Source organism: Papio anubis, chromosome 20, assembly GCF_008728515.1.
Source record: "Papio anubis isolate 15944 chromosome 20, Panubis1.0, whole genome shotgun sequence".
Lineage (NCBI taxonomy): Eukaryota > Metazoa > Chordata > Mammalia > Primates > Cercopithecidae > Papio > Papio anubis.
The window spans coordinates 1,724,445-1,743,936 of NC_044995.1; the positions used below are offsets into that span (position 1 = coordinate 1,724,445).

Sequence of the window (19,492 nt, forward strand, 5' to 3'; positions counted from 1 at the left end):
GAGGTCACCTCAGTCTTCCAAAGAGCTGGGATTACTGACATGAACCACCATGCCTGGCCCGCCCAGCATTTTTTTAAGATGGAATCTACTCCTGGTGAGGATGCTGTGAACACTGTAAAAATGACACCAAGGATTCAGAGTATTACATAGCTTAGCTGATAAAGTAGCAGCAGGGTTTCAGAAGATTGACTCTAATTTTGAAAGAATATCTACTGTGGATAAAATGCTATCAAAGAAATCTTTCATGAAAGGAAGACTCAATGAATGTGGCAAACTTCACTGTTGCCTTATTTTAACAAACTGCCACAGCCAGCCCAACCTTCAGTAACCACCACCCTGATGAGTCAGAAGCCATCAGCATCAAGGCAGGACCCTCCACTAGCAAAAAGGTTATGACTCACCAAAGGCTCAGATGATCACTAGCATTTTTTAAGCAATAACGTATTTTTACAGGAGGCTGAGGCCAAGGAATCACTTGAGCCCAGGAGGTTGAGGCTGCAGTGAGCTGTGACCACACCACTGCACTCCAGGCTGGGCAACAGAATGAGATATCTCAAAAACAACAACAACAACAAAGAAAAGAAGTTGGGGGAGCTGGGCACCGTGGCTCCTGCCTATCAACCCAGCACTTGGGGAGGCCGAGGTGGTCAGATCACTTGAGGCTAGGAGTTTGAGATCACCCTGGCCAACATGGCGAAACCCCATGTCTACGAAAAATACAAACATTAGCCAAGCATGGTGGTGTGCGCATCTCTAGACCCAGCTACTCCAGAGGCTGAGGCACAAGAATTGCTTGAACCCGAGAGGCAGATGTTGCAGTGAGCTAAGACTGCACCACTGCATGTCAAACTGGGTGACAGAGTGAGAGTCTGTCTCAAAAAAATAAAATAAATATTAGGCCAGGCGTGATGGCTGATACCTGTAATCCCAGCACTTTGGGAAGCCGAGATGGGTGGATCACTTGAGGCCAGGAGTTGAGACCAGCCTGGTCAATGTGCAGAAACCCCGTTTTTACTAAAACTACAAAAAATTTAGCCAGGTGTGGTGGTGCGCATTTGTAGTTCCAGCTACTCAGGATGCTGAGAGAATTGCTTAAATCTGGGAAGTGGAGGCTGCAGTGAGCACCACTGCACTCTCTAGCCTGGATAACAAAAGAAGACTCTGTCTCAAAAAAAAAAAAAACCATAAAAAATAAAAAAATTTAAGCCGGGAACGGTGGCTCACGCCTGTAATCCCAGCACTTTGGGAGGCCAAGGCGGGTAGATCACCTGAGGTCAGGAATTCAAGACCAGCTTGGCCAACATGATGAAACTCCATCTTTACTAAAAATTCAAAAAATTAGCCAGGCATGGTGGCAGGCGCCTGTAATCCCAGCTACTTGGGAGGCTGAGGCAGGAGAATTGCCTGAACCCGAGAGGCAGAGGTTGCAATGAGCTGAGATCACGCCACTAACCTCCAGCCTGGGCAACAAGAGCGAAACTCTGTCCGCCCCCAACACAAAAAAATTAATTGATAAAATATTTAAATTTTTAAAAAAGGTATTTTAAAATTTATATACCTTTTTAAAGACATAATGTTACTGCACACTTAGACTACAGTATGGCGTAAAGATAACTTTTATTTCTTAATTTTTTTTATTACTTTTTGAGACAGTCTTGCTCTTGTCGTCCAGGCTGGAGCGCAATGGCACGATCACGGCTCACTGCAACCTCCGCCCCCCAGGTTCAAGCAATTCTCCTGCCTCAGGCTCCCAAGTAGCTGGGATTACAGGTGCCCACCACTATGCCTGGCTAATTTTTGTATTTTTAGTAGAGGCGGGGTTTCAACACTTTGGCCAGGCTGGTCTCGAACTCCTGACCTTAGGTTATCAACTCACCTCCACCTCCCAAAGTGCTGGGATTACGGGCATGACCCACCGCACCTGGCCAAAACATAACTTTTTTTTTTTTGAGACAGTTTTTTGCTCGTTGCCCAGGCTGGAGTGCAATGGCATGATCTTGGCTCACCGCAACCTCTGCCTCCTGGTTTCAAGTGATTCTCCTGCCTCAGCCTCCTGAGTGGCTGGGATTACAGGCGTACGCCACCACGCCTGGCTAATTTTGTATGTTTACTAGAAATGGAGTTCCTCCATGTTGGTCAGGCTGGTCTCAAACTCCCGACCTCAGGTGATCCACTTACTTCAGCCTCCCAAAGTGCTGGGATTACAGGCATGAGCCACTGCGCTTGACCAAAATATAACTTTTATATGCACTGGGAAACCAAAAAATATGTGACTGGCTTTATTGCCATATATGCTTTATTGCAGTAGTCTGGACCTAATCCCACACTATCTCTGAGTTATGTCTATATTTATTTTCCTACCACTATATTCTTTAGCTGGTCTCTTAAAGCCAAGTCCGGCCAAGTGCTCACACCTGTAATCCCAGCACTTTGGGAGGCTGAAAAGGGAGGCTTGAGTCTAGAGTTCAAGACCAGCCTGGGCAACACAGCAAGTCCATGCCTCTGTGAAAAATAAAAACATTTAGGCTGGGCACGGAGGCTCACGCCTGTAATCCTAGCACTCTGGGAGGCTGAGGCGGGAGAATCATGGTCAGGAGTTCCAGACCAACCTGGCCAATATGGTGAAACTCCGTCTCTAGCAAAAATACAAACATTAGCCAGGTGTGGTGGTGGGTGCCTGTAGTCCCAGCTACATGGGAGGCTGAGGCAGGAGAATCACTTAAACCGGGAGGCAGAGGTTGCAGTGAGCCAAGATTGCGCCACTATACTCCAGCCTGGGCAACAGAGTGAGACTCCATCTCAAAAGAAAACAACAACAACAACAACAAATTTAAAAAAAATTAGCTGGGCTTGGTGGCATGCATACACCTGTTGTCCCAGCTACTCAGAGGCTGAAGCAAGATGATTGAGCCTGTGAGGTAAGGCTGCAGTAAGGTGTGATAATGCCACTGTACTCCATGGAGCATGGGTGAGATCCTGTCTCAAAAAAAAAAATTAAAAAAAAAAAAAAAAAGCCAGGTCCAGGTAGGGCAGCACTAATAATGACATATAGTAAGCATATTAACTAGCACAGTTACCCTATGAGTAAGCACTACCATATTCTCCTTTTTAATAGACGACGTGCCTAAGGTACCAAGAGTTTAAGGGGCCTTGTCGGAGGGTGCAGAGCAGGTAAGAGGTGGGACTGGGACTCAAACCTAAGCCATGTGTCATGATGAGAAAAAGAGTAACGGAGGCCTCAACAAATGTGGACAACTGCTATTTGGCCTATGACCTGGTGTTAACATTTAGGTGTATGAGACACTTTCTGATAAGACCTTCAAACTATCTGCTACCTGGGGGCAAATTACAAGTTGTACAAAGACCAAGAGATAATAAATCAATAGCATGTGCTGCTCCACTGATCCAAAATTTCATTATGCCGTCTTTGCAGCACTCTCACATGCTCACTTACCTGAACATTTTAATTACCTAATTGCTCTCTTTCATTCTTCCAGCAAAATCAAAGGTTACCAACTTCAGCGTTATGTTTACTCTTGGCATTTAGTTCTCAAAAAATAAAAATAAAAAGACCGTGGCAAGCAAAATAGGTATTTAAGCCCATTTTATAGACAAGAGAACTCAGAATAAGAATAAATGACTTGTCCTAAGTCACAAAGTTGGTAAGATGCAAATGAAAACTAACAATAGGTAAGTTTCTTTCCTCTACCTGGCTTGAGGAATCACAAGAATCTGAAGACTGAAAGGCGACAAACTTCATCTATTCCAGGGTTCTCTCATTCAGAAACTCATACCTTTATTCAACGAAGACTGAGCTCCTACTGACCTGTCAGGTCATGTTCTAGGTAATGTCACAGAACAAATGGAGGAACAAAAGACAAAAATCTCACAGAGCATCCAAAATGCTTTATTTTGCAATTTCTTCCTGATGCCTGAACACCAACCTCCTTGAAGATCTGTTACTCTCCCCAACAACAGAAAGAATGATCAGTAAATAAACATTTAATAGATATATGTGTAGACGTCTTGTTAAATAAAAACGACAATAAAACCAAATGGGGTAAACTTTAAAATTATTGTTTATTTAAGACAAAACGAGACCGGGCGCGGTGGCTCATGCCTGGAATTCCAGCACTTTGGGAGGCCCAGGCAGGCGGATCAAGAGGTCAGGAGTTCGAGACCAGCCTGACCAACATGGTGAAACCCCATCTCTACTAAAAATGCAAAAATTGGCCAGGTGTGGTGGCATGCGCCTATAATCCCAGCTACTCAGGAGGCTGAGGCAGGAGAATTGCTGGAACCCAGGAGGCGGAGGTTGCAGTAAGCCAAAGATCGCATCATTGCACTCCAGCCTGGGCAACAGAGCAAGACTCTGACTCAAAAAAAAAAAGACAAAACATAAAACGTGAGCTTGGATCACTTTCTTTAAAAGTTCTTTCTCGGCCGGGCGCGGTGCCTCAAGCCTGTAATCTCAGCACTTTGGGAGGCCGAGACGGGCAGATCACGAGGTCAGGAGATCGAGACAATCCTGGCTAACATGGTGAAACCCCGTCTCTACTAAAAAAAAAAATACAAAAAACTAGCCGGGCGAGGTGGCGGGCGCCTGTAGTCCCAGCTACTCGGGAGGCTGAGGCAGGAGAATGGCATAAAACCCGGCAGGCGGAGCTTGCAGTGAGCTGAGATCCAGCCACTGCACTCCAGCCTGGGTGACAGAGCGAGACTCCGTCTCAAAAAAAAAAAAAAAAAAAAGTTCTTTCTCATAATAAGATGAAATCGGTCTTCCTAGTCAATGCATTCTTGCATTGAAATGCTTAGTCACACATAATTCTTCAAGATAAGATCAAGGAAAAATAATCAGGCCACTGGCCTTCTAAATTTTTTACATTCTGCTAAAGAAACAGGGTGTTCCTTGTGTTACCTGTAAGGGAAGAATTGCTTTTGTTTTATAAACGGCATATAAATTCTCCGAGAGAGGAGGAGGCATGTTTTGTGCACTGTAAACCTTGTAGATACCCATACCTCTACCTCTATCCTCTGAACTACAAAGAACTAGTTTGTTCCCTCTTCTGCTTAATACTTTTGCTAAATTATTTAAATAAAATTAATTAAAGACAGGACTTCAAAATAGGACTCTGGGAAAAAAAATTTTAATAGCTTAGCTTAGCCGGGCAAGGTGGCTCACGCCTGTAATCCCAGCACTTGGGAGGCTGAAGCGGGCGGATCACCTGAGGTCAGGAGTTTGAGACCAGCCTCACGAACATGGAAAAACTCTGTCTCTACTAAAAATACAAAATCATCCCAGCGTGGTGGTGCATGCCTGTAATCCCAGCTACTCAGGAGGCTGAGGCCAGAGAATCACGTGTACCCGGGAGGTGGAGGTTACAATGAGCCAAGATTGTGCCATTGCACGCCAGCCTATTAAAATGTTTTTGGCGCATAAAAGGGAACACATAACTAATTTTATAGCCATTTCCGACTTTGACCAATGGCTTTTTTTTTTTTTTTTTTTTGAGATGGAGTCTCACTCTGTCAGCCAGGCTGGAGTGCAGTGGCACGATCTCAGCTCACTGCAACCTCCACCTCCTGGGTTCAAGCAATTCTCCTGCCTCAGCCTCCCAAGTAGCAGGATTACAGGTGCCCGCCACCAAGCCTGGCTAAATTTTTTTTTGTATTTTTAGTAGAGATGGGGTTTCACCATGTTGGCTAGGGCAGTTTTGAACTCCTCAAATGATCCGCCCACCTCGGCCCCCCAAAGTGCCAGGATTACAGGTGTGAGCCACCGTGCCCAGCCTGCTTTTTTTTGAGACGGAGTCTCGCTCTGTCACCCAGGCTGGAGTGCAGTGGCGATCTCCGCTCACTGCAAGCTCCGCCTCCCGGGTTCACGCCATTCTCCTGCCTCAGCCTCCCGAGTAGCTGGGACTAAAGGCGCCTGCCACCATGCCCAGCCAATTTTTTCATATTTTCACGAAAATACTTTTAGTAGAGAGGGGGTTTCATCGTATTATCCATCGAGGATGGTCTTGATCTCCTGACCTCGTGATCCGCCCACCTTGGCCTCCCAAAGTGCCGGGATTATAGGCGTGAGCCATTGCGCCCGGCCCTGCTCCTTTCTCTTAAAACAAGCACACTTCGGGGATTAGAAGAGAACCTTGTTTAAAGATAACCAAGGGTTCAGCTCTATCCACCATGGAGTAGATTTGAATTATCTTCATCTCCGGGCTGAGATCACACTGGGCGAAACCATTCTGGAAAGTGTAAAGTCCTTTCCAGACTTTCTGGAAAGTGTGTAAAAAAAGCATTCTGGAAACTGTAAAGTCGGCCAGAGAAGGCAGTAGGGAGCAGAGACTCTGGGCCAGACTGCTTTGGGGACCTACTAGCCATGTGGCCTTGGGCAAGTCCCCTCTCTGGAACCTCGGTTCCTCATCTAGAAGGTGAGAATACCACCTACCCCAGAGGGTTATTGTGAGGAGAATATAAGATAACGTTTCGTAGTCTTCTGGTATGTAATAAACAGGTCACTGTTATTATTTGGTAATATTATTAGTAATTAATTTGATTATTCTCTAAGAAAGGGTGAATGTCTTACCTTCGAAGATACTAGAGTCCAACAGATCTTACCATGGCTAATTTACTGCTTTTTGGCTCAATTTTTCCTTCATATGTTTATAAGAAAAGCCAAACACAAGACAACCACACTACAAAAAAAAAAAACTTGTTTAATCTTGTTTTCCCTGAATCAGAAATAGTAAAATCATTGTGGAAAGCTTGGGAAAATTCAAAAAAAAGTTTTAATCACCCATAATCCTACAACACAGAGTTAACTAGTAATACTTCAGCATATTTCTTCCACTTTTTCGTATATATATTTTAAAATAACTGGACTCATGCTGTTTATAGTTCTATATCCTATTTTTTCCCACATTTAATTTTATTTTGTGTGCACTTTCCCATGTCAAATATTCTCAAAAACATACTTTTTTTAATGACTCCATAACCTTTCCATAAAGCAAACCATTCCCCTAAGGTTAAAACATTTAGATTTTTTTTTGTTAATTTATAAACATCCATATAGTTAACATAGTTAACATTTCTTTTGTATACAATCTTGATTCACATCTCTATTTCTCGGTCCCTATAGATTCTTTTTTTTTTTTTCTGTGAGACAGAGTCTCACTCTGTCACCCACGCTAGAGTGCAATGGCGTAATCTCCACTCAACGCAACCTCTGTCTTCCGGGTTCAAGCGATTCTCCTACCTCAGCCTCCCGAATAGCTGGGATTACAGGCACCCGCCACCATGCCCGGCTAATTTTTTGTATTTTCAGTAGAGATGGGGTTTCACCATATTGGCCAGGCTGGTCTCGAACTCCTGACCTCAAGAGATCTGCCCGCTTAGGCCTCCTCAAGTGCTGGGATTACAGGCATGAGCCACCGCACCTGGCCCTATAGATTCTTATAAGTAGATCAAGGATTGTATGTTTCTTAAAACATTGCTGGATGGGCATGGTAGCTCACACCTGTTATCCCAGCACTCTGGGAGGCCGAGGTGGGCAGATCACTTGAGGTCAGGAATTCGAGAACACCCTGGCCAACATGGTGAAACCTCGTACCTACTCAAAACAACAACAACAACAAAATATATATATATACACACACACATATAAATATATCACAAAAATTAGCTAGGCATGGTGGTGGGTGCCTGTAATCCCAGCTACTTGGGAGGCTGAGGCAAGAGAATCCCTTGAACCCGGGAGGCGGAGGTTGCAGTGAGCCAAGATTACGCCACTGCACTCCAGCCTGAGCAACAGAGCAAAACTCTCTCTTGGAAAAAACAAACAAACAAACAACAACAAGAAAAACAGGCCGAGTGCGGTGGCTCACGCCTGTAATCCCAGCACTTGGGGAGGCCGAGGCAGGTAGATCACATGAGGTCAGGAGTTCAAAACCAGCCTGGCCAACATGGCAAAACCCCATCTCTACTAAAAGTACAAAAATTAGCCAGGGGGCCGGGCGCGGTGGCTCAAGCCTGTAATCCCAGCACTTTGGGAGGCCGAGACAGGCGGATCACGAGGTCAGGAGATCGAGACCATCCTGGCTAACACGGTGAAACCCCGTCTCTACTAAAAATACAAAAAATTAGCCGGGCGTGGTGGCGGCGCCTGTAGTCCCAGCTACTCGGGAGGCTGAGGCAGGAGAATGGCGTAAACCCGGGAGGCGGAGCTTGCAGTGAGCCGAGATCGCGCCACTGCACTCCAGCCTGGGCGACAGAGCGAGACTCCGCCTCAAAAAAAAAAAAAAAAAAAAAAAAAAAAATTAGCCAGGCATGGTGGCACGCGCTTGTAATCCCAGTTAATGGGGAGGCTGAGGCAGGAGAACTGCTTGAACCCGGGAGGCAGAGCTCGCAGTGAGCCGAGATCATGCCACTGCACTCTAGCCTGGGTGACACAGCAAGACTCCATCTCAAAAAACAAACAAATAAAACATTGCTAAACTACTTTCCTGAAAGTTCACACTAGTTTGCAGGCCTGATAGTAATTTCAATATCAGTTCCATTTCACTCTCATCAGCATCGACCACTATCTCTTTTCTTTTAATTTCTGCAAACAGAGACCAAAATAATCTGGAATTACAACACGAGTAGAAAAGATCTGTTAAAGGAATGCTTTCACACTTGTGATAATTTATACAATGAAATCACCGTTATCCCATTCTTTATCAGGTATTTGACCCTGCCCAGATAGGTAAAGTTAGAAACATCCTACATGTTCACATTTGTATATTAAAGTAATAATTGAAGTGCCTTATATAGACTAGACTCTCAAATAATTTCCAGCTCAGTAAGAACTATGTAGAAAAGGGAATCATGCCCCATCATAGGAAAAAGGGGCTTGTACAACATGCAAAAAATTCAGAAATGGACACTTAAGATTTATTTACTTTTCTACATGTAGATTATACTTTAATTTTTTAAGAAAAAAACTTAAAAGGGGACTTGTACACAAGAAAATATATACACTTTGTATATATATAACATCAAATCATAACAACTTTAGCTAAGGCTGCCATTTTTTAAGCCTTTGTGGTTATTGAGTGGCTACTACTAGGTACATGCCAACAGCCAAGACCCACTCCACAGCAGTCAGGAGTCTTCTCTTTTTCCTCATTTATCAAAGGCTTTATCTACATTCCTCAAATGACTGAGCAATCAGAGGAAGAAATTTCTTATACGCTGGCAGCATTAAAAAACATACACAGTGATTTCAGGCCATTAAAAAGGTTACTATAAAAGCAGCATATCCACCAGCCTCTACCTACAACGTTAATAGGCATTTCTGAAAAATAAAGATCTAGTGATACGTTTTATCACCAATCATTTAGGTAAGCTATTCCCAGTGAAATAATTCCCTTGAAGTGAAAGCTACTCTACCAGAAGATGCAGATTTCAAGAATCTAATAATCTTGTATTAACGCAGTGCTGACTTTCATTTGTACACAATCAATTTGTTACTGAACAAAGAACTCTTTTTAATTGCCCATGGCAATTAATGGTAATCATTTTCCTTTGTCTCATTCCTAAGTAGTGCAGGCTGCAAAAGATAAAGCCACAGTTTTGACCTTTCTTTTAAATGAAAATGAGGAAAAAGTACAATGCAACTATATACATACACAAACACACAATGCAAATACATATACACACACATACACACACACACACACACATATAATTTTTTTTTTTTTGAGACAAAGTCTCACTTCATCACCCAGGCAGGACTGGAGTGGCGCGATCATGGCTCATTGCAGCCTTTACCTCTGGGGGCTAGGTGTTTAGGTGATCTGCCCACCTTGGCCTCCCAAAGTGCTGGGATTATAGGCGTGAGCCACCACGCCTGGCCAACTATATATATACACCTCAGGAGACTATTAGCTGTAACTAACCAGCATACTTTTAGACTAACATTTTCTTAAATGCAAAAAGTTACTAAATAAAGTATTATGGCCCTATGGGGAGGCTCAGGCCTGTAATCCCAGCACTTTGGGAGGCCGAAGCATAAGGATCACCTGAGGTCAGGAGTTTAAGACCCGCCTGGCCAACATGGTGAAACCCCATCTCTACTAAAAATACAAAAAACTAGCCAGGCATGGTGGTGAGCGCCTGTAATCCCAGCTACTCGGGACGCTGAAGCAGGAGAATCACTTGAACCTGGGAGGTGAAGGTTGCAGTGAGCTGAGATTGCACCACTGTGCTCCAGCCTGAGTGACAGAGGAAGACTACGTCGCGAGAAAAAAAAAAAAAAAAAAGAGTATCATAGTGAGCTCCACATAAATAACTCAAGAGGAAAGATGTATTTCTATCTGTATGTTTCTTTTTTTATTTTTAATTGTAAATTGACAAATTGTAGTTGCATATATTCTATGCATATATTTTTAGTTGCCTACCTAAAGAAAATATCTCAATTTGTAGCTACCCAAATACTTTTCTACTTGCTGAAAAAAATGTAGATTTAAGGAGTTATTACATGACCAAACATCTCTACCTTCTTCCTGTTAGACTAGTTTACTTATAGTTTTGTTACACCTGTGTTTGAATCCAGGTCAGAAATAAAATGCTCAACTTTTCCAAATATGCTGGCTAAAAAGGCAAGCTGGTACTTGTGGTGTAGACTCTTTTCAAAATGCTGTGATACAGAACCTACTGTGTGCTCAAATCTCTGAATATGAAAGTCTTCAAGACCATTAATACAGGATTATGTCCCAAGAAGCCAGATACTAATCAGAATAGTCTATTCAACATTTACTTCTCTTCACCCTATATGGTTGTTTACAACTGACTATAAATTCCTTAAGGTGATGAACTATGCTAATTATTATACGCCCAGAGAGGCAACGTAGCCTAATAAAATAAACACAAATTTTGAAATCAGACAGATCTGGATTCTTAACACTGCCTTACTACTTATTAACTGTGTCACCATGATCAAGAAATTTATAATACAGCAAGTATGCAGATTAAAGTATCCTGGGCCAGGGCCAGGCGCGGTGGCTCACGTCTGTCATCCCAGCACTTTGGGATGCCAAGGCCGGTGGCTCACCTGAGGTCAGGAGTTCGAGACCAGGCTGGCCAACGTGGCAAAACCCCGTCTCTACTAAAAATATAAAAATTAGATGGGCATCGTTGGCGTGCGCCTGTAATCCCAGCCACTCGGGAGGTTGAGGAATGAGAATAGCTGGAATTCAGGAGGCGGAGGTTGCAGTGAGCCGAGATCTCGCCACTGCACTCCAGACTGGGCGATAGAGCAAGAGTCCGTCTCAAAAAAAAAAAAAAAAAAAAAAAAAAAAAAAAAAAAGCTGACCAGGACAGCAGGCCCTCTAAGCATTTAAAGTCTGCAAATGGCCATTACAGATGGTATAAACATCTAAAAAAAAAAAAAAGACTCTAGCACCTGTTTTATCTTCTATCAACATGGATGCAATGGGGGCCTACCAAGTACAAAGTATTCTGCTAGGTGTGGTGGGAAATCAAAGATAATGTAAGAGGCTCCTCATCCTCAGGAGTTTACTATCTATCTAGAGAGAGATGACAATCTATTATTAGCCACAACATAAGGCAGAATGGGAACTAACTAGTATAATCCCCTCATTTTTCAAATGAAGGAACTGTAGTCCACAGAATTGAAAATGATTTGGCTAGTTACACGGCTAGTAAATGGCAGGGCTAGGGCTAGAATCCAGGTTTCTTCAACATTCTTTACATCATAGGAAGTTGCCTCTCAATTGTTCAAATTCAATTACCAATTTACTACAGTGGCCAGGACGAGGACATCATCCAAGTAAGAATGCAGAGATATTAGGAGAGCAAAAGGGGCAGGAAATACCTACAGATCTATAATACAACAGTCACAACTGCTGCAAAGTGCATAAAAAGAAAATGTTTGTTTCAATAAAGGAAAATGAGAGAGATAGGCAAGTCTGGCTATTTTCAACTAAAATAAATATTACTTTCCTGTAATGATACTTCATGGCTGAAAGTATCTGGCTGCTAATATATCAACTTAATGGCATTTCTCAATATCAGAGAAGCAAATAAATGAAAATTAGATTGACAGGTGCCAAAAGTTATCTTCAAGAATTCTTCATAGATGAAGCCTGATAAAGCATTGGATCAAAAGTTAAATAGAAAGAAACTTTCGGGAAGATGAACATCAATTATTTGTTTGCATTTCTTAATGCCAGGAATACAAGTGCTATTCAGACCATTGCTGTTTGAGAGCCTAGGTCAACAATGACTCAGCTTGAAAAATTCCATATTGTTTTTAAAAGAGATATATGGTTTCAGTTATGTAGCTAATATAATCTGGATAATCCCATCCCCCTAAATTATAAAGTAATTTCCATGTGAACGGTTGAAAAACAGGCAGTGTTTATTTTATATCTGAAAAAGTATACAAGGGTAATCCAGCTCATTTTACTGCGTCTCCCAGGGAAAGAGCCCCCTACACAAACTCCAGGTTATAGGACTTGATGACAGGCAGTTGGGGATTGGCAGGTGAGGGAGGAATCAAAGAGCAGCAACAGGAGCTTAGTCCTAAGCCCCAGCTCTAACTTGGTACGTGACCCAGGACAACAAGAATCTACAATCAGACCTGGACAGCACACCAGGCTTCAGACTAGGAAGATGAAGCCCAGAGAGGTAAAGCAATTTGTTCAAGGTCCCAACTAATTAGGACAAGGCCTAGATCAGAAGGCAGGTCCCCGCCGTTATATAAGTCCATACTTTTCTGCTGTGGCAGGAAGCCTGTCACAATGCGTTATGCCAGCCTTCCATTCCTCCATCTGTAAATGAGGAGGCTAGACCAGGCACTGACTTTCACACTGAGTTCCAATGAACGCAAGGCGTCAAAGGAGGTATTTCTGCTAGTCACCTTCTCTCTTCATGCAAAGAATCTCAATTTTAGCCATTTTATAGATCGTGAAAAAGAAATCTTACCAACTGGACATCATGGATAGTGCTGTGATGAATAACAGAAGATTTTTTTAAAAAAGGGAAAAACAGGTCAGGCGTGGTGGCTCATGCCTGTAATCCCAGCACTTTGGGAGGGCGAGGCAGGTGTATCACTTGAAGTCAGGAGTTCAAGACCAGCCTGGCCAACATGATGAAACCCCATCTCTACTAAAAATACAAAAATTAACCTGGCGTGGTGGCGCATGCTTGTAATCCCAGCTACTTCAGAAGCTGAGGCAGGAGAATCGCTTGAACCCAGGAGGCGGAGGTTGTGGGGAGCTGAGATTGCGCCACTGCACTCCAGCCTGGGCAACAAGAGTGAAACTCCGTCTCAAAAAAAAAAAAAAAAAAAAGTCACAATGACTGTGTAAATCAAGACATTGTTTAGACTGCCAGGTGGTGACTGACAATAGTTATAGCAGATCACAGGAAGACCCTGCAAGCAGCCTAACATCTCTCAGGAGACCACAGTGGACCAAAGATGGGAAGCAGACCAGACTAGATGGAGACCAACAGCCACTCCAACCTTTTCAATCTCCAACTATATTGACCTGATGCCTCACTTCCTCACATGCAGACTCACCAAACATTTATCAGGCTATGGTTTACTGTCACCTGTGCAGCCCCCACCCCTCCCAGGCTGTGTCCTTTGCCAAAAGTCACCATCAAGGTCCATGGATCTGCCCATGAATCTGCACACCGACAACTTCTTTCAACTTCTTCTCTTCTGGATCAAGAAGAATGAGTATTTTCTGATTTGTCACCGTCCTAAATGCGTCAACCTTCACCATGCCAAGGAAAATGGGGGGCAGGTAAAAGGCGGGGGGGATGGCCAAAGAAAGGTTAGTTGAAAACAAGATGATGACTTAAACGAGGAACTTTGATCAGATTAGTTTTTAAAAGTCTTTACAAAGATTTCCTAGGCAGGGCAAGAGCCCTTGAAAACATGTTACTACGTCGAAAGCAGTTGCCTACCGCCATCTCCTGCTCCAGCCCCCCGACTCCAAATGGCATATTAACTGTGCCAGAAGGCCAAGGCTACCACCTCACATTTCTGTAGCACCCAATTCCATCATGAAAGCAAATGTCAATGCTGGAGTTGGGGCCTCTGCTGGCCTCAGAGAAATCTGACAGTCTTTAAGAACATCAGTTAGCAGTGTAGGTGGAAAAATCAGCTCTTTATTCTGTGTTTCCTCTCTCCCTATTATGTAAACTTAGGCTTTTGGCATGCAGGACCTTTTTATGCTGCCAATGGTATTAAAACTCTGGGACACACATTTAAGCAGTACTGCATACACAGTTGTTTTTATTCTTAATTATCTGTCACTTCTATATTAAGAATAAAAAACAAAACAACCATTGATACTAACATGGGTAACACAAACTCTAACATAAATTCAGGAAATTAATCATGATATACAAGGCTAAAAATTCACCAACAGAAATGAATCAAAAAATCTTTAAGTCAATAATGGTGAAAACCCATGCCATACATAGATCATTAAAATTACCAGATTCTGTCAAAAAATTTTAAAAAGTTCAAGGAGCCATACAGATCTACTATCAGCCCTCTTCACTGTCTCATATACAAATGCCCTAATATTTGATGAGTGAATGGTCCAACTCTGTAGATGACAGTGAATGTTTTTTATTTCAAATATGTCCACACAGAATTATTTCTAAATAAGTACTAAAATAAACAAAGTTTGATCATAGCTCAGTTAAGAAAATCCTTCCAGTAAATGCTCCTTCACAGTTGGATGGCTACTTTAATATACAATTGCCCTAGGCCACAGCAGGGAAAAAAAAATCAGGCTTTTGATTTACTTAAGAAATAAAATAAATAAACCTAGAACATGCAAAAGATCCCCTTTCCCAAGTTAAGGAAGGAAAATGGTTGGATAGATTTTCTGTAAAAACCACCTTTACCCCTGAATGAACTTCCTAAATCCGCCCCGCCGCCCAACCATATAGTCATTAAAGAAAATCGCTCAGGAATGGTAGCTAAGACGCATTTCTCAGATAATAAGACTAAAAATCCAATCACATCCACCAGTTCCTGGCACCCTTTTCTAACTCTACCAAATCAGGTCACTCAAAAAGCTTAAGGAATGTCAGTGCCCACCCACACACCCCTTGTACACCAATGAGCCCCAGAATCTAGCATGGATCTGCCCAGAGGCACTCAGCTCCTGTGGCAGGGAGAGCCTGCAATACCAGAGGGCAGAAATCTGAGTGACACTTGGCACTCTCTCTTTCAACAAACAACCGCAAAGTGCTTTCCAAACCCAAGCCCTCACCATTTTGAAGACCAGGAAGCTGGAGCCTTCCCTGGAGCAGAGGCGAAAAAGAAATAATAAGCCCACCTTCCCCATCCCCTCCCCCAAGGTCACACTGCAAACCAGAGGCCATTAGGGAAGGCAAGACTGTAGCTTCCCTAGGTCCAAGTGTGGCTATAACCCCCAGTGGGATCGGGAGAATCTGAGAACTGGCATTTCCCCAGCTAGAGGTAAAACAAAATGACTTGTCAGCTGGGGGAAAAAAAAGCACACTCCTAGGGGTGCTGGCTTAGAGGTAGAATAGGAGACAGGGTACTGTATGCAACCGCTCAGAGAAGGAAAGAGGGAAAGTGAGAAAGAGAATAAAGATCTGTGAGCAGCTGCAATCCCCTTTTCCAAAGGACACAAAGCTGCAGAGCCCAGAGATCGGAAGGGGGAGAGCAAACAGCAGAGAAAAGAAAATGGGGCAACGGAAAGAGATCTACCTCCCTCCACACTACTAACCTAGTGGAAGTGGGAGAAATGGGGGAGACACTCCCAGACTCCACAGAGCAGTAACAATCAACCAACTCCCACCTATTTACCCAGATCTCTCAGGATCCCTGGGGATAGAACCCTCAGGGTTAGGGTGCAGAGAGAGAATCTGCAGTCTCAGAGCCTGAGAGCCTAAGGCCCAATCCAGCCCCTTTGCCTCTGCAGCAGAGGGATGGAAAACAGAGAAAGACATGCCTGAAAGGGGAAGTGCTCAGTGGGGAATGGGTGGGCCACGGGTGGTGAGCTGCGATGAGCAGGTCTGATAGGAACTAAATGGGAAGAGAAGGAGCCTGCCAAGATACAAGGGGAAGGGGGAAAAAAAAAAAAAGGTGAGGAAGGAAACAAGTCCAAGATGAACAGAATTGGGAGAGGGATATCAAAGGTGAGTAAGGGGAGTGAGAATCTATCACAGCACTGAGGCAGCTCCAAGAGGAAGGTGGGGGGGATACATAGGAAAGAATGATTAAGAAGACATCTTAATGTCACAATTGGAGGGAGTGAGAACTCCAAAAGAAGACAAGAGGCAGGGCAGTGGAGGGTGGGCAAATAAAGCAGAGTGAAGGGTGAAGGCTGAATCAAAATCGTGGAGGGAAGAGAATGTCATGTGGAAAACTTAAGACTCGGGAGGGAACAGAGAGGGGACACAGTGACAAGAACCCCAGTGTTAAAGGACCGCTCCAAGCGCGGACGGCAATACAGAAGTTAAAAACCGGTCTAAAAACATGCGGGCAAGTGGACAGCTCCGAAGCAGCCGAGCTGGGGAGGGAAACACTAAATAGAGGATGGGGCAGAATTGAAAAAAACGAGGAGAAAGTGCAGGTACAAAATGGATCTAGGGGCAGGTCTGTGAGATGCACAACGGGAAGGGGATGGGTGACCAGCCCGGGAGGTATCAGAGGTATAGTGACGTTAAAGGGCATGTCTAAGGGCTAAAACGGGGAGCAGAGGAGTTGGAGCAAAGGGGACAGGAAGCAGTTTTTAGGCAGAGAACTGAAGGAGAGACAGGCCAAAGAAAGGAGTAGCAAATGCATGCAGTAGCTCAGAGAAGTGCCAAAAAGGAGGTGGGGGAAACAGGAAACCTCCAAGAGAACACTGGGGCTGAAACTGAAGGCAGTCTGAGTTAGGGAGAGATCAGTTGAGTGAACAGCAGAAATGGGAGACCTGCAGAGTCAGAGAAGCGGGAGGAGGCTGCTTCCCGGGAAGGCAAGAGTCAGAAGCAAGCAGGTGAGGGGAGCGCAGCAAGATCTGAGGTCGGGCAAGGGGCAGAGCTGAGAGGCAGAAAGGTATGGAAGAGAGGAAAGGGTCTGAATGGCAAACGGTAACAAGAGCTGAGAAGGGGAAGAGGCAAGCACGGTGCAGCCAAGTCCGAGGGGATCAGGGGAATGAACTGGGGCACGGAAGGGTCAGAAGGCCAGCCGAGGGGCATCCCGGGGTGCAGCAGGCTCTGTGAGAGGGCAGACAGAAATGCAGATAGTAGGGCCCACGAGGGAACCGGATTAAGTCCAAGGGGAAGACCTGGGGCAGCAGTGCCTGGTTGAACAGGGGTCTCAGATGGATCTCCAAGGGTTTGGAACCGCAGGTCCTAAAGGGACAGCTCCCAGGGTGCAACATATTCTGAGACAAGAATAATAGCACAGCAGGTAGGTCAAAGAAGCGGCCGAGGACAGATCTGAAGGGTGGTGAGAGCAGAATCGAGAAGAGGCAGAAGGGTCACGGATCTCAAAAGTGGGAGCCACAATTAAGGGATGCAAAATGGTCAATGAGAAAAAGGTGGGTCCCAGAAGCACTGCAGAGCCCGGGAAGAGCGAAGGGCATTATGGAGGGGTGGAAGAGGGAAGGGGGTCGCAGAATTGGGAGCCGGATGGCTGAAGTCGGGGAGGCTCTGAGGCAGACACCGAGATCCCAACTGATCGGGGGTGGGGGCGGCGGCGGGGACAGCAGGGCTGCGGCGGGCAGGGGTAGGTCCAAAGGGCAGAAAGGCCCCACGGGCCGGGCCGACGCGCGAAGCGACGGGGACGGCGGGGCCCGGGGAGCTGGGGGGCCGCTCCTCCCCTCCCCCTCCAGCTCCTCCATTGTTCGCGGGCTCCGGGCCCCGCCGTCCCCGCCTCCCCCTGGACCCCTCAGCGGGGCGGCGCCCGGCCTCGCCGCCCGGGGCCCGTGAGCTCGCGCACTCACCAGCTGGGCGCCCTCAGCGCGGCCCCGGCCTCCAGGATCCCGGCAGCAACGACGGGGGCCCCGGCGCCATGTTCCCCTGCTCCTAGTCCAGCGGCGGCTGAGGCGGCGGCGGCGGCGGCGGCTCGGGCGGCGGGGGGCCGGGCGGACCCTCCCTCGCGGGTTCCCTCCTCCGCCTCCTCCACCTCCTCCTGCCGCCGCGCCGCGGCTCTCCCTCGGGGCGGGGGCGGGGAGGGGAAGGGGGGAGGGGCGGGAACCAGGGGGAGGGCGGACCAGCCTCGCTCACTCCCTCCCTCCCTCCCTCACTCGCAATGGCGGCAGCGGCTGCACCTCCTTCCTGCGACGGCCGCTCCCGCGCGCGCGCCCCCTCGCTACTGCGCGTGCGCGGCGCGTGGACCGTTGCAGGGGGATAACGGCCCCTGGGCGCGCGCCGCGAAGGGACAACCAGCGAGGCAGTGGGGAGAGGTCAGAGCGCGTGCGCACCCGAGGGTCTCACTGCCACCGCCGCTGCCTGAGGTTAGGAACCGCCGCGGACGGTGCAGTGCGCGTGCGCCCCCAAAAATGCAGCTACTGCGGCGGCCGCCGTCGTGACTGAGCTCTAGGCGAGCTGCAAACGAGCAGAGGGAGCGGGGTGGGGGAGCGCGCGTGCGCGGGGGGCTGCCAGCCGGCGCAGCTGTTGGCGCAGGGCAGAGGGAGTGGCCCGCAGGAGGAGCGCGCGTCTCCGCGCGCGCCTCAAGCAGCCGATCTGCCACCTCGCGCTGGCTTCTGGAGAAAGCCGAAGGAGAGAGGCATGGCCCGGTTTTGGGGGTGGGGGGCGAAGGGCGCGATCCCGCTCGCGCGGGACCTGAGCAGCCAATGGGAAGCAACGGGAGGTGGGTTTGCCGCGCGAGCCGCAGCCCCCGGGATAACGGAGGAGGCCAGAAGGAGCGACGTAACGTGGGGCGGTGGGGCGGGGCTGAGAAGGAGGGAGCCCACCAGAGAGGGAGTTGATTGGAGGATATGAGGAGGCGTGGCCCGCCTCAGCCCAATCCGAGCTTCGCAATTCGTCGTCCCGGAAGAAGAGGCGGGGATGGAGAGCGCGTGCTCTTTCTCCTGGCTGTGAAGAAAATCCGCAGCCAACGCGCGCGTCCTTGCAACTTGTTTTTAGTTCTGTGATCGCCTGATCCCCAGGAGAGGGAAGACGGCCTAGTACTGTGTGCAGCCCAAGCCTGTCACTTAGCATTGTGCAAATGACTACAAATCAAATGTCAATTAGGGAGCCTGAAAGGAAAAGAGTAGTGATGGGAGAGGGCACCGCTGTAACCCTTGACTCCTCTGAACTGAGGAGGTGTTCCTCTGGGACTCCTCCGGAAGTACAGATCGTGGAAGATGAGCTTCCCGGGCGCCGAGCCAATATTTGTGGAATGCATGAAGAAAGGCTATTTCCTATTACATTTGGCATTTCTGCCATAAGTCTCTTCATCTATAAAATGGGATGATAATCATACCTCTCTCGTAGGGCTGCT

At 46.5% G+C, this 19,492-nt stretch overlaps 1 protein-coding gene across 1 annotated transcript in view; it reads right to left on the minus strand.

Moving 5' to 3' along the window:
* Positions 1-18,082, minus strand: part of ARHGAP35 (Rho GTPase activating protein 35) — a 149,942-nt gene extending 131,860 nt beyond the window's left edge. The window contains exon 1 of the mRNA XM_031659125.1: positions 17,991-18,082. The gene's annotated coding sequence lies outside the window, so the exon portion shown is untranslated. The remainder of the gene's footprint in view (positions 1-17,990) is intronic.
* Between the last annotated feature and the right edge of the window lie 1,410 nt (positions 18,083-19,492).